Below are 14,669 nucleotides of genomic sequence, written 5' to 3' on the forward strand. Positions count from 1 at the left end.
ATTTAGAAAAATGTTAGGAGCAATAACCACTGATGTATAACTTTATTATAATCTTTGCAGACCATAAGACAAAAACACAGTATACATAACATCTCTGTAAGCCAGGAGACACTAAATACTTGTAACATCATCATCATCAATAAATAAACTTCCAATCTAGTGACTTATTATAATGTGTTTTTATCAATATTACTATCAGGCAGTCACATTAACAGCCCACAAAATATGTGAATGTTTAAAATGAATTTCCTTTTCCTTTATAACAATTAGGGCAAACTTGCAACTGAAGTGCAGTGAGAGAGAGAGAGAGAGAGAGAGAGAGAGAGAGAGAGAGAGAGAGAGAATCTGGGCAGTTTTTCGATAGGGGAGGAGGGGAGGTTGTTCACAAGGGCAATCTTACAAGGGAACCTCCCCATCGCACCCCCCTCAGATTTAGTTATAAATTGGCAGAGTGGATAGGCCTTGAAAAACTGAACACAGATCAATTGAGAAAACAGGAAGAAGTTGTGTAGGACTATGAGAAAAATAATCAAAATATACAAACTGAGTAGTCCATGCGCAAGATAAGCAACATCTAGGATGATCTGAGCTCAGGAGCGCCGTGGTCCCGTGGGTAGCGTGAGCAGCTGCGGAACGAGAGGTCCTTGGTTCAAGTCTTCCCTCGAGTGAAAAAAATAATTTTTTTTATTTTCAGATAATTATCAAAGTTCAGGCACTCACACATAATCAACTTCGCTCTCCAAAATTCCAGGACATAATCAGATTTGCTTGGACATAAACAGGATTTCACGGTCTACACACGGAAAAATTTGAAAACGTTAAAAACATATGTTTTGACAGAGCACAGGGAAAACTGTGCGACTGTGAAACTGTTGCATTCATTTGTTGCAGTTTATGTGACAAACTCTTATGTTTTCATCACTTTTTTGGGAGTGATTATCACATCCACAAGAAAACCTAAATCGGACAAGGTAGAAGAATCTTTTTACCCATTCGCCAAGTGTAGAAGTTAGGTGGGTCGACAACATATTCCTGTCATGTGGCGCACATGCCGTCACCAGTGTCGTATAGAATATATCAGATGTGTTTTCCTGTGGAGAAATCGGTTGACCTATGACCTTGCGATCAAATGTTTTCGGTTCCCATTGGAGAGGCACGTCCTTTCGTCTACTAATCGCACAGTTTTGCGGTGCAGTCGCAAAACACAGACACTAAACTTATTACAGTGAACAGAGACGTCAATGAAGGAACGGACAGATCATAACTTTGCGAAAATAAAGTAAGTAAAACTTTTCACTCGAGGGATGACTTGAACCAAGGTCCTCTGATTCCGCAGCTGCTCACTCTAACCACGGGACCACGGCGCTCCAGCACACAGTCTCCTTGATGTTGCCTATATTGCAGATGGACTACTCAGTTTGTATATTTTGCTTATTTTTTTCATAGTTCCACACAACTTCTTCCTGTTTTCTCGATTGATCTGTGTTCAGTTTTTCAAGGCCTATCCACTGTGCCAACTTATAAGTAGATCTGAGGGGGGTGCGATGGGAAGGTTCCCTTGTTAGTGTAAATTTCTACCAAATTTAAATACCACGACTTTTACTTTTCCAGGTAAGACATACCCTTTGAAGGCCAACATGAAGACACCTGTGTCACCTAGTCTGCTTTTGGAACTCTCGCAAAAATAAATGCTATGCTGTTCCAGGTTTGCTCAGAGAGTGTCACACTGCAGCATTACATATCTGTGAAAGCTAATGCCTTGGGCATGTTAAAGCTTTTTTGGAGGAGGGGCCAGAGGGGGGTCATGTACCACACACACTAATATCTCCTAGCTCAGTATAGGCTCATTGTGCTAGAGACTGCATTTCAGTTGCTGCTTTGATCAATAAGAATCCTATTACATTTTTTCCAGGTAGGTTATTTCATTGAATTTATATCTGATATTCTCCACAGAATACAAGTTTTGTTATTGTGAAGGACTCACCCTTTGTCCTAGTGTACACTAAATGTTGAGTAAAGTGTTTGGTCAGAACAAGTGACCTTGTCTCTTATCATGACCTTTATCTTAAGGTGTGGCTCTCTAAGGGAAGGCTGAGGGGTTACAGGCTTCTGCATTAAATTTTCTCATTCCAAGCACAGAAACAGCTAACTCTACATGGCCTTTAACTAATCTTAAGTCTTCTCATATGTCAGACAACCACTATGATTCTGCCTGCCCCAGGTGAGTTCTGTTCAGGGGCAATGCTGAGCCCCAGTAATGTCCTGACAGCCACTGCTCAGACACCCAGTGCCTCAAAAGGATAGGCATCTACTTTTACACAGGGACGTAACAGTTCAATGATTGACTGACTGATGATTGGGGGGGGGGGGGGGGGGTATGGGACTAAATAGAGGGGTCATCAGACCTACGATTCCCAAGTTACACACGGAAGATTTTGATTTGATTTATTGCTCATTTAGACACGGAAGAGAGAGGGTCTGCTAAAAGTCGAGAGGAGTCAAACTATAAAATGAGGAAGTTAAAACATACACAGTAGAAGGTATAAAAGGATAGTCAAAATCTCAAAGCTGGGAAAACAGAGGGATACAAGAGTAGTCTTTGCAAGGAAGAGTGGTCATGGGTTCCAGACCGAGAACATGAAGAGAGGCTCCAGCCACAACCACCCTGCCTGTGCTCCAGAAGTAAAGCAAAACCTTACACCTGAAAATAAAAACCACTTTCTCAGAGGAGACTGAGGGCCACTTCAACCATCAGTGAATCGTCTGCTAATACTAAATTCAAGGAATCTGGAAATCTATACCGAGTACGAAGGGCCAAAAGAATGGGACATTCCACAGATATATGGGATACTGTCAGTCTGGCTCCACAACCACATTGTGGGAGTGGTTCATTACACAAGAGGAAACAGTGAGTGAGCCTGGTATGACCAATGTGTAGACGGGACCAATGCGTAGACGGCATAAAACAGTGGGCGCCTTCCGAAAGGAGTGGAAGGAAGAGCGCCAAACCGCAGTAGACTTCTTGATTGTATGGCGTTTGTTACTATGAGCAGTAGCGCTCCAGATGACATTCCACTTTTGGGCAAAGAGAGATTTTACGTAGATCTGCATATCCACAGCTGGAATCATGAAAGGAAATGGGGAATAAGTATCTATTTCTCTAGCCAAATGGTCAGTTAGTTCAATCCCTGGGATGCCCACGACTTGGGACCCGGAGAAAGGCAACTGTGGAGGCGGCATAGCCAAGGGCAGGAAGTGGGTCGTGGGCAGCAGAGGGTAAATGGTGACTAGAGTAGCATCAGTCAATAGTCTGCAGACTGATCATTAGGTCAATACAAATTAAAACACTGGAGGCCTGAGAAACAAAATGGAGGGCTCTGTGAATGGCTAGGAGCTCTGCTGAGAATACACTACATGATCCTCACAATAAATGGTTTTCTAAGCCAGGAGGAGACATAAAAGTGTCTCCCACCTTGTCTATCATCTTAGAACCATCAGTGTAGAAGATGGCAACACCCTGGAACTCAGCGAGGACAGCACGAACAAGGTGCTGGAAAACCACAGGGGCGACAGAGACCTTAGGACCCTGAAATAGGTCGGTCTTAATCGTTGGTCTAGGCACCACCCAGGAAGGGTGTGGGAAGAAATACACGGGGTGCATTGCAAGTAGATGGAGATCCTGACAGAGGGAAGCGAGACACATTCCTACCGACAATCCCATCCTTAGGCGGTTATCAGCAGAGAGAGATCCCTCATTTGCAAAGAGGGGGAATCCCCACTTCTGCCAGGAGACTGTAGGCTGGACTAGTGCAAAAGGCACCAATACCAGCAGGACCCCACAATGGTGAACAGGGTCAAGTATTTTCAGAGTGGAAGGAGCTGCTGAGCCATAAACCTAACGGCCATAATTTAGTCTGCACAAGGAAAGAGCATGGTAAAGATAGAGAAGAGTGGAATGGTCTGCACCCAAAGGTGTGTGGGCCACGAGACGGAGAGCATTAAGCTTCTGCATACGTGTGGCCTTTAGGTGGCGAATGTGGGGCAGCCATGTCAGATTGTTATCAAAAATAAGGCCCAAGCAATGGGACTGTGCTACAACATCAAGGAGTTGGTCGCTTAAATAAAGTTCTGGATCGGGCTGTACAGTGGGTCGACAACAAAAATGCGTATCCCGTGTTTTGGAGAGAGAAAACTGGAAGCCATGGGAGATGGCCCACACAGAGGCCCGTCTGATGGCACCTGGGAGCTAGCACTCGGCAGATGCTACCACGGGGGAGCTCCACCATATGCAAAAATCGTTGACGTACAATGCCGGGGTAACCACAGGCCCAACAGAGCTTACAAGCCCACTGATGGCTACGAGGAAGAGTGTGACACTTAGCAGAGAACCCCGTGAAATACCGTTCCCCTGAATCTGAGGGGCACTGAGTGAAGTGCCACTACCTGGAGAGTCAGTGAGATAAAAACTAGTGGACAAAAATCTGAAGGGGACCACGGAAGCTCCAATCACGGACGGTAACTAAAATGTGACTGCGCCAAGCCGTGTCTTATCCCGTACGTAGGTCAAAGAAGACCGTGACAAGGTGCCAGTGGTTAGTAAAAGCTTGTCCGATTGCTCTTACCAATATGAGTAAATGGTCAGTTGGAGGTCCTCCTTCCCCGAAGCCACACTGATACGGGGACAAAAGGACCCGAGATTTGAGAACCCAACATAATCTGAAGATAACCATCCTCTCAAGCAGTTTACAAAGTACATTTGTCAGCCTAATCGGGAAGTAGCTGTGGAGAGATGTTGCGTTCTCCCTGGGCTTAATGACAGAGATAACTATACTGCCTCGCCATTGCAAAGTGAAAGCATCCGTGAGTCAAATGCGGTTGAAGACTACGAGGAGATTTTGCCTCTGGTAACGTCCAAGTGTTGGATCATCTGGTTCTGGAAGGAAGCCGTGCCTGCTCAGACACCCAGCACCTCAAAAGGATAGGCATCTACTCTTACACAGGGACGTAACAGTTCAATGATTGACTGACTGATGATTGGGGGGTACAGGACTAAATAGAGAGGTCATCAGACCTACAATTCCCAAGTTACACACGGAAGATTTTGATTTGATTTATTGCTCATTTAGACACGGAAGAGAGAGGGTCCGCTAGGTTCCTGCAAGAACTCCCATTCAGTGGAGAGTTCATTATAGGGTTCAGTGTGGTGCAGGCTGAAACAGAGGGGAGTCTGCCAGAGATGGGTAGTGGGACAGGAAGAGGACGCCTACGCTGTCACAAAGTGTGCTGCGTGGTGTTCTGCAAGGACCACTGGACCAGTGCACAGAGTATCTTGGACGTTAAGACCACGGACAGTTGACTGTAACTGGCAGCCTAGAAGGCTACAGAGTTTAGACCAAATCCGTGATGAAGAGGCACATGTCCCCAGGGAGGAAACGTAGTGCTCCCAGCATTCCCTTTTACTCTGCTTAATAAGGTAACAAACCTTAGCACAGAGATGCTTAAAATTGAAGGGTTTTGCTTAAATTGCTGCAGTGCCTGTCGGCTGTCCCGGACAGTGACTGCGACATCCTCGGTCCGTCACGGTAACGGTCGACGATGAGGGGGACCTGTGGATAAAGGGACAGCAGTGCCAGCAGTATGAAGAATAGTGGCATAGATGCCTTCCATGACTGCATCAATGGAATTCGAGAGGGAGGTGTCAAAGTGCAGAGCAGACGTATATAAAGGACAGTCGGCCCTGCAGAAAGCCCAACGTGAGGGCCTATCTGCCTGACAGCAGCAGGGGAACGATAGAAGCACCAGATAGTGGTCACTGGCACAAAGGTCGTCATGGGATGACTAATGTAGGGAAGCCACGATGGCAGGGGAGGAGATCGTGAGATTGACAGCAGAGAAGGTGCAATAAGCAGTGCTGAAATGGGTAGGGAAACCATAATTGAGGAAACACAAATCAGTGTCCATGATAAATTGGTCAATTAGGAGACCCCTACACATCGAAGTGGCATTCCCCCCCCCCCCCCCCCATCCCCCCTCCCCTCCCACGCAGTGTGTGGTGGGCACTGAAGTCCCCGAGGAGGAGAAAAACAGGTAGGAGTTGCTGTATTAAGGTAGATACTTCAATATAAGGAAGTGGCCTACCTGGACGGAGGTAGACATTGCGTATGGTGATTGCTGGAGTTGTCTGCACTCTAGGCACTACTGCTTACAAGTTGGTACGAAGAGGGTTCCAGTCACTAATGACATAATAGTGAACCAAAGTCCAGACCCTGCCAGACACTACTCCGGGACCAACAGATTCCAACAGAATGCTCAATAACCACAATAGGTGGCAGAGTGGTCATCATGGAGGTGAGTTTCTTGAAGAGCAACACAGAATGCAGAACAGGAAGAAACAAGATGGTGTATTTCCAGTATGTGATAATAGAATACGTTGCAATTCCACTGGATGATCATGTGGCAGGAGTGCAGGTTAGACATAAAGAAGTTGAGAAGAGGTCATGTCACTGTCATTCATCGTCACCAACAAGGACGGGGTGACATCCATAAATAAGATGCCACACTCAGGTTGCAAGAGGGGAGATGGCACCTCTGGGGTTGCCTTGTCTTTGGACTTAAGTTCCTCTTCCTCCTCCACTGAAAGAGAGCAGGCAATCTTGGGGCGCACAGATGGTGCATCTTATGGCCAAGTTGTGGTAGTAGGCTTCTGGCATGCGAGATGCCAGGGAGAGGAATCCCGGGGGCCAGAGCCCCATCACCGGCAGGAGCCAAAGAAGGAGGTACTTCTCCAGGCGGGGAGGGGCAGCTCCTGGGAGGGAGAGGCGGAGCGGGAGTGGGGGAAGGGGCTGGGGTAAGGAAGAAGTAGGAGGGGACAGGATGTAGCAGAGGCAAAAGTTGAAGAACGTGACACTGTATGGAGTCTCTCTCATTTTTGGCAAGCCTCAGCATAAGACAGGAGAACCGGTGACTTGTACTCTTGGATCTTCTTTTATCTCTTATAAGCTGGGCAATCTGGCGGGCGAGGGGAGTGGTGGTTATGACTGTCGACTCAAACAGGTGGCAAAACACCGGGGCATCCCTCGCGGGAGTGGGTGTCCACAGTCACCAAAGAGAGGGCCTGCCATGCAGCGGGAAGACACATGTTCAAAACACAAGCACCGAAAGCATCTCGTGGGTGGGCTTCACATCACATCCGTAGCACATAACCTTGACCTTCTCTGGGATGGTATCCCCCTCAAAACCCAGAATGAATGCACTGGTATCAGTGCAGTTATCTTTGTGAGCCTGCTGCATATGTCGAACAAAATGAATACCACGTTGCTCTAGATTAGCCTGGAGTTCCTCATCAGTTTACAGGATGAGGTCCCTATGAAAAACCACTCTCTGGACCATACACATAGGTTGGTGAGGGGTAATAGACACTGAGACATTGCCAAGATGTTCGCAAGCACAAAGAACTGCAGACTGGTTGGCAGAAGCAGCTTCCACGAACAGGGAGCTGTTCGCATTTTACTGAGAGACTCGATTCACCAAACTTGGCCTCAATATTCTCCACAAAAAACAATAGCTTTTGTGACGGTGAATGTGTCCCCATCTGTACCAGGACAGATTAGGTAGCGGGGAAAGTATTTCATCCCAAGATGATGAGCCTGGCCCTTCTCCCATGGTGTAGCCAAGGAAGGGAAGGCTGCCAGGTTGTTCAAAGCAGCCTTCAATGATCCTTAACCCAAAAGTAGGGAAGGTTTAGGTAGTTGATGAGTCTGTTCAGCCAATGCGTTCAGGGGTACTGCAGCATCTGGAGGAAAATTATGTTGCAGACAGTTATTTCCTATGTCGTCCTTATCCTGACAGTCACAGCTTCAAGAAGGGTTTCAAGAAGCAAAGGTTCATTGCATACTGAGTTCAGGACATAGGCACAAACTCCACCTGACACACTGTTATACTCGCTACGGTTCTTGTAATATCCCCCATAGCCAAGAAGGGCAGAGGTCTACATTGCCGGGAACCATTTTTCCTGGAAGGCAATGCAGAAAGCAGGTGTAAAGCTTAACTGTTGCCGTAACTCAGCCAGGTGGTGGAAAAACCGACTCAGCCAGGTGGTGGAAAAACCGCAGCAATTCCACTGGAGGAGGACATTATCACGAGGCTGGGAAGTATGAAGCATGCAAGGAGACAGGTTACGCCTCAGGGTCACCTGCTGCCACTGACTGAATATTTGTATCCACTCCTATTGAGGATAAGGCCTCAGTGAGATCTAGGTCCTCAGGGGACACTGAGATCTCCACCTCATCCACAGGTGCAGAATTGGTAGGGAGTGGTGGTGTTGGGGCCACCGGAGGGTCCTTTTTCTTAGTAGATGTCTTTGCTTGCTTGCCCTCTAACTTCTCTTTAGGGGCTTGCTGGGAGGACTTCTCTGAAATAGCTTCAGGCATGGAGGAAGACCACGAAGCTCTTCGTCCAGCAGCTTTTGGCTCCTTGAGCCACTGGTGAGTGTCGTGGCGTTAGTGTAGACCTTGGGAGAGAGGGTCTCCAAGGAACCCCTTCCACATGAGAGGAGCGAGGAGGCCATTGCTTCTCCGGCTGGGGGGAGGGGACCAACGTCCCCTGCCTTTGGGGAGACCTTGCTCTCAAAGTAGGTGCTTTGAGAGCAATGGAAGGAGATTTTCCCCCTACCACCAAGGGGGCAGATGTATTCTGGAGGCCCGAAGGGTCCACTGTTCGTAGCACAGAGTGAGGTACGACTGGTATGTGTAATGGCAATGGTAATGTAGCTCCAGCGAGCAGGGGGAGTCCTGTTCTCTGCAGTAGATACAAGTGGGAGGAGGCGCACAGGGGAGTATCTGGATGCAGTGGACATCCGCAGTCTCAGCACGTCATGCCGGAAGTGCAGCAGGAAGACATGTGCCCGAATTTCCAACACTTAAAGCACCGCATAGGGGGAGGGACGTATGGTTTAACGTCACAGTGGTAAACTATCACCCTGACCCTTCCAGGCAATGAATCACCCTCAAAGGTCAAGATGAAGGCAGCAGTAGCAACCCTGTTGTCTTTGGGGACCCTGTAAACGTGTCGGATGAAATGAACACCCTGCCATTCTCGATTGGCATGGAGCTCGTTGTCAGACTGCTAGAGAAAGTTGCAATGGAAAATAATCCCCTGGACCATGTTTAGGTTTTTATGGAGAGTGACAGAAACAGGAGTATCACCCAGCTGGTCACAAGCAAGTAACGCCCAGGATTGGGCTGGAGATGCTGTCTGAATCAACACTGCACTGCTTCTCATCTTGGACAGTGCCGTCACTTCCCCAAACTCATCCTCAAGATGTTCGATAAACAACTGAGGCTTCAAAGATAGAAGGGAGTCCCCATCCATTCTGCCACAGACTAAATACCGAAGCGAATATGGCTCTCTTCTTTCTGTAGCCCTACGTTTCTCCCATGGTGTAGCGAGGGAGGGAAACTACTTAGAGTCACATCTGTCAGCATTGTACTCTATCTTGCCCTTCTTAGAGACTGCTGGCGCCATACAGTCACGAGAAAGAGATGACTTGGTCCGCTTCATTGCAGGTCATCCGCCCTGATGCCACCCATTCCGATCAGGGGCACTCCCCACAGTCACCACCTGGCCAAAGCAAAGACCACCTGGCATGATGGCCGTTGTCTGGAGTCCTGATGCCCCAGGAAGACAGGCATCTATTCCTTGGCATACGTGGGGAGTTTAAAGCTCAGGCATGAGCAGTGCAATCCATGTGTTGTCAGGGGGCTGCCACCAAATGGGTACATGATGGCCCCACCACAACGGACTGGCTACCGTGCTGGATATTGGGCACAGAGAAATCCAATACTGTCATGGGGCGAAAGAGGACAGCAGAAAACAGAAGATGACATACCCCGGAAAGTGTCCTCACCTAAATAGTCGAATTGCAGTTGGAGATGCAAAGCCATGACAAGAGGTTCAGGAGATCGACTCGAAGGGCACTATGGATAACTCGTGCACCACGTAAGGCGTCCTTCCCCCTATGGGCCGCATTTCTCTAGAATTTGGAAAGTGACAGTTCAAACCATAAAATGGGACCTGAACTTCTACGGCCGAAAAGTGTGAGACACCTTGCCTCTTATGACAGGCGGGGATACCTTGGACCTATTCTACCCCCCAGACCCGCAGGGGGATATCAGTGCAAAGATTATCTTCTCTATGAACAGAGGTAGTCTCCTAGCACAGCACACCAGAATTTTTGAATTGCCTCTCCGGCGGACAAGTACAGTGGTTTTCCTCTGTTAGGAGTCTGAGCTCCTCTATGCAAGTTCTGAACTGTTTCTTGTTCCACCGAATTACAAGTATCATTAATCAGTAAGCACGCACGCACACGCACACACACACACACACGCGCACACACACACACACACACACACACAGACAGTGCTTTACAATTCAATGGTTTTTACTTAGCTATGGTAAGCATTTAGTTGAACATTCCTCTCCTGTTGGTGGTTGTAGAGTTTGTGCAAGCAAGGATATAGTTTTGGATTCTTAGGATTGAATGTTCTTGTTTTGGTGACCTGATGGCTTCTGAACACTTTAACAGTTCAAAGAAGCCTTTCCTTAGTATATTCAGCTGCAAGTACCTGTACACATGTCCAACTCCGATGTTTGGGTTTGTGTTTGTGTTGGACAGTTTTGATGGCATGTTTTAAAGAATTGCTCCAAAAGCTTGGTGAATGCGTAACATTATATTATCTTGCAGGCTTTCTTAATTGCACTATCTGGTTCTCTCTTGATGACCTGCAGTTCTTGAATTTTTCTGTCACTGCTTTACACAGGATGATCACTTGAATAATTTATACACTTTGGTGGAGATGTACACAATTCATTATGTGATTCTTCTGTTTCTCCCAGCATATTTTTTGCTCAAACAGTCCACAGGTGTACTGCGGGTCCGTAGTGTCCAACGGGCACAATATTTCGGCGATTAGACATGTCACCATCGTCAGATGCGCTGATGAACTGAGCTCCTGAGGGCGGGCAACCGTCTTAAATCCCCTCCCACTACAAGGCATTCTCTCCGGAGTCCGTGACCGCGGCTGTGCATCAGCGGTCGCTGAGATGTTAGGCATCGGCATCTGTGGTGGCGTCAGTGTATTTGCCTCGTCCGCCCTGCTCACCCGTTCTTTTTCTTTGCTGAGCATCTTTTTAATTAGACTCAGTGCTGGTTCCCATGCCTTGCTGAGGTTATAGCCGCAATCTCTGTTGATGAGTCCATCCTCGATACGGATATTTGATAGCCTCTCTAACAATGCTGTCCTAGTAATTAGATGTCTGTGCCAAGACCCTGGTATGCTGATAGTCTATTTCGTGATTTTCAGACAAACAGTGCTCAGCGACCGCTGACTTGTTGGGGTACCTAAAACTCGAATGTGCTTCTGATGTTCTCAGAAACGATCTTCGATGATGCGCACTGTCTGTCCAATATAATCTTCCACACTGACTCTGCAGACCACGGAGAGAATGCCTCGCAGGGGCAGGGAATTTAAGAAGGCCGCCCACCCTCAGGAGCTCAATTCGTCAGCGCATCTGACGATGGTGACATGTCTGATCGCGGAAATATTGTGCCCGTTGGACACTATGGACTGGCAGTGCACCTGTGGATTGATTGAACAATTCATTTTGTTCATTTCCTTTAGATCTGCATCCATCATATAAACAAGAGTTGCGTACTGAAAGTTTGGGAATTTAAAACACTCCAATGTCTGCTGTATTGCATCCAATTTTGATGCTATGATACTCTCTGGAAATACAAGGAAAATGGTGGAGAGGTGTATGGGAATGGGGTCGAATGTTAAAGCAACTGAGGTTTTTCCTAGTGACCCATTTACCTCCTTCAAAAAGTTCTTTATTTCTGAGATTCTGCCTCTAATTCTTGATGGTAATTTCTATTAGCTCAAAGTAAATGAGTATCATCTTGTTGAAATTAAGTATGTTATTCATTCCAGTCCCTGTTTGGTGGTGGGAGGGAAAGGGGGGGGGGGGGGAGGGAAGAGGTCATTATAGCTAGTAGTAGCACACAAGAATTGCGTGAATACAACAGAAACAGACATATGGCAACAAAAATGAAACAGTTCATTTAAGTATTCCTGAAAGTGTATGTGGGAGGAAGTACCAGACAAAGGCTCCCTGCTAATACCAGAAAGTCAACATACCTTCTGCTAATCTCAAATTTGGTGCAGATATTTAATTGACACTGAATCTGTTTAGTGTATTCATCTCTTTGTCTTCCTGTACGATTTTTACCCTCCACGCTTCCCTCCAATACTAATACAGGGAGCGAAAGGCTATTTACAATTTGTACAGAAACCAGATGGCAGTTATAAGAGTCGAGGGGTATGAAAGGGAAGCAGTGGTTGGGAAGAAGGTGAGACAGGGTTGTAGCCTCTCCCCGACGTTATTCAATCTGTATATTGAGCAAGCAGTGAAGGAAACAAAAGAAAATTTTGGAGTAGGTATTAAAATCCATGGAGAAGAAATAAAAACTTTGAGGTTCGCCGAAGACATTGTAATTCTGTCAGACACAGCAAAGCACTTGGAAGAGCAGTTGAATGGAATGGATAGTGTCTTGAAAGGAAGATATAAGATGAACATCAACAAAAGCAAAATGAGGATAATGGAATGTAGTCGAATTAAGACGGGTGATGCTGAGGGAATTAGATTAGGAAATGAGACACTTAAAGTAGTAAAGGAGTTTTGCTATTTGGGGAGCAAGATAACTGATGATGGTCGAAGTAGAGAGGATATAAAATGTAGACTGGCAATGGCAATGGCAAGGAAAGTGCTTCTAAAGAAGAGAAATTTGTTAAAATTGGGTATAGATTTAAGTGTCAGGAAGTCGTTTCTGAAAGTATTTGTATGGAGTGTAGCCATGTATGGAAGTGAAACATGGACGATAAATAGTTTGGACAAGAAGAGAATAGAAGCTTTTGAAATGTGGTGCTACAGAAGAATGCTGAAGATTAGATGGGTAGATCACATAACTAATGAGGAAGTATTGAATAGGATTGGGGAGAAGAGAAGTTTGTGGCACAACTTGACTAGAAGAAGGGATCGGTTGGTAGGACATGTGTTGAGGCATCAAGGGATCACAAATTTAGTATTGGAGGGCAGCGTGGAGGGTAAAAATCGTAGAGGGAGACCAAGAGATGAATACACTAAACAGATTCAGAAGGATGTAGGTTACAGTAGGTACTGTGAGATGAAGAACCTTGCACAGGCTAGAGTAGCATGGAGAGCTACATCAAACCAGTCTCAGAACTGAAGACCACAACAGCAACAACAACAAACAGCTGAACTGGGGTTTTTGTCTAAGGTGTTTGGTTACATCAGGAGATGAGTCTGATGGGCAAAAGAAGGATCCAATGATCACTTTATGTCCACCCCAATACTGAGTCTTGCCCAAATAATTTCACATGCAGCTTCAATTTCTATCTTTGCGGATTTGAGTTTCTTGTCTACTGCGAAAAATACACCACCTCCACTTCCCATCTGCTTATACTTCTGATACACACTTAAATTTTCTCCAAAAATCTCACTGCTATCAATTTCAGGTTTCAATCAGCTTTCTGACCTAGTAGTATGAGAGCTTCACTATTTCCCACAAGTGCTTCGAACTCTGGCACTTTGCTGCGAATGCTTCGGCAGTTTACCATAAGTATTTAATACTCTCGCCTGTGGAGGGCATTTCTTTTGCTCTTACACTGATACTTCTGGATTTCCAACAGTTATTGTTATTGGGACTGGATGGAGAATCACCTAATCTGAAAAACCCTTGTGTGCACCCCATGCACAGTCAGCTACCTGAGTAGCAGCATGTGATGTGTAGTGCACACCTGACCCGCATGGGGGGGGGGGGGGGGGGGACATTACAGTTCTCAACCCTATGGTGCAAGTCCAGGAAGTCGCAGCCTAGACACTTCAAAGTCTCTCGTTTTGTCCTTCCACTCAATGCAGAAACAAAGGGCACAATCAGTTCTGAGCCCAGATGACAGGCTTCATTTGTTCCAATATGCACCACAATCTGTAGTTGGTTGCGTCCTGTTCCCTCAATGGCAAGCCGGAATAGCCTCTTTAACATGTTGATTGAATGAGGACTGCCCCCCCCCCCCCCCCCCCACCTCCTCAGGCGCGCACACACACTCAGTGCACCCCGTATCCTTTCCTGTCCCTTGCTGCCTACTTGTGACACAGATCCGAAAGAAATGGACAACAACCCATGTGGTCATTTCGCTCTCGTTATGCAGACCACTAATTCGGACTCCGATGAACCAGTAATCGTAAAACTTGACTGGAGAAAATTCACAGCTGAGTGCAATACCTTGGTCGACCACATAAATCAGTTTAGAAACTTTTAGACGTCTTGCATGACAGGTTATAAGCAATAAAGCAGTATTGTCATATCAATGCATGATGTCCGTTATTAGTACGATACCTACGCCTAACAGGACAAGCTACCACATGTTCAATAATGATTCCACATACAAACAAAGCTCCAATATAAGTGCGTTTGCAAACTTCCCCATCAAAATACAGCCTTATGTAGCAATTATTGCTGGTACTGATGTGTAATATTTGTTCATCACGTAAGTATGCACTTTCAAAAAAATTCTGTGTTTTTCATTTGGGCC

At 46.4% G+C, this 14,669-nt stretch overlaps 1 protein-coding gene across 1 annotated transcript in view; it reads right to left on the reverse strand.

Annotated features, from left to right (window-relative positions):
• Positions 1-14,669, reverse strand: part of LOC126187402 (evolutionarily conserved signaling intermediate in Toll pathway, mitochondrial) — a 92,588-nt gene that overhangs the window by 76,264 nt on the left and 1,655 nt on the right. The window lies entirely within an intron of this gene.

The sequence above is a fragment of the Schistocerca cancellata genome, chromosome 5, assembly GCF_023864275.1.
Source record: "Schistocerca cancellata isolate TAMUIC-IGC-003103 chromosome 5, iqSchCanc2.1, whole genome shotgun sequence".
Lineage (NCBI taxonomy): Eukaryota > Metazoa > Arthropoda > Insecta > Orthoptera > Acrididae > Schistocerca > Schistocerca cancellata.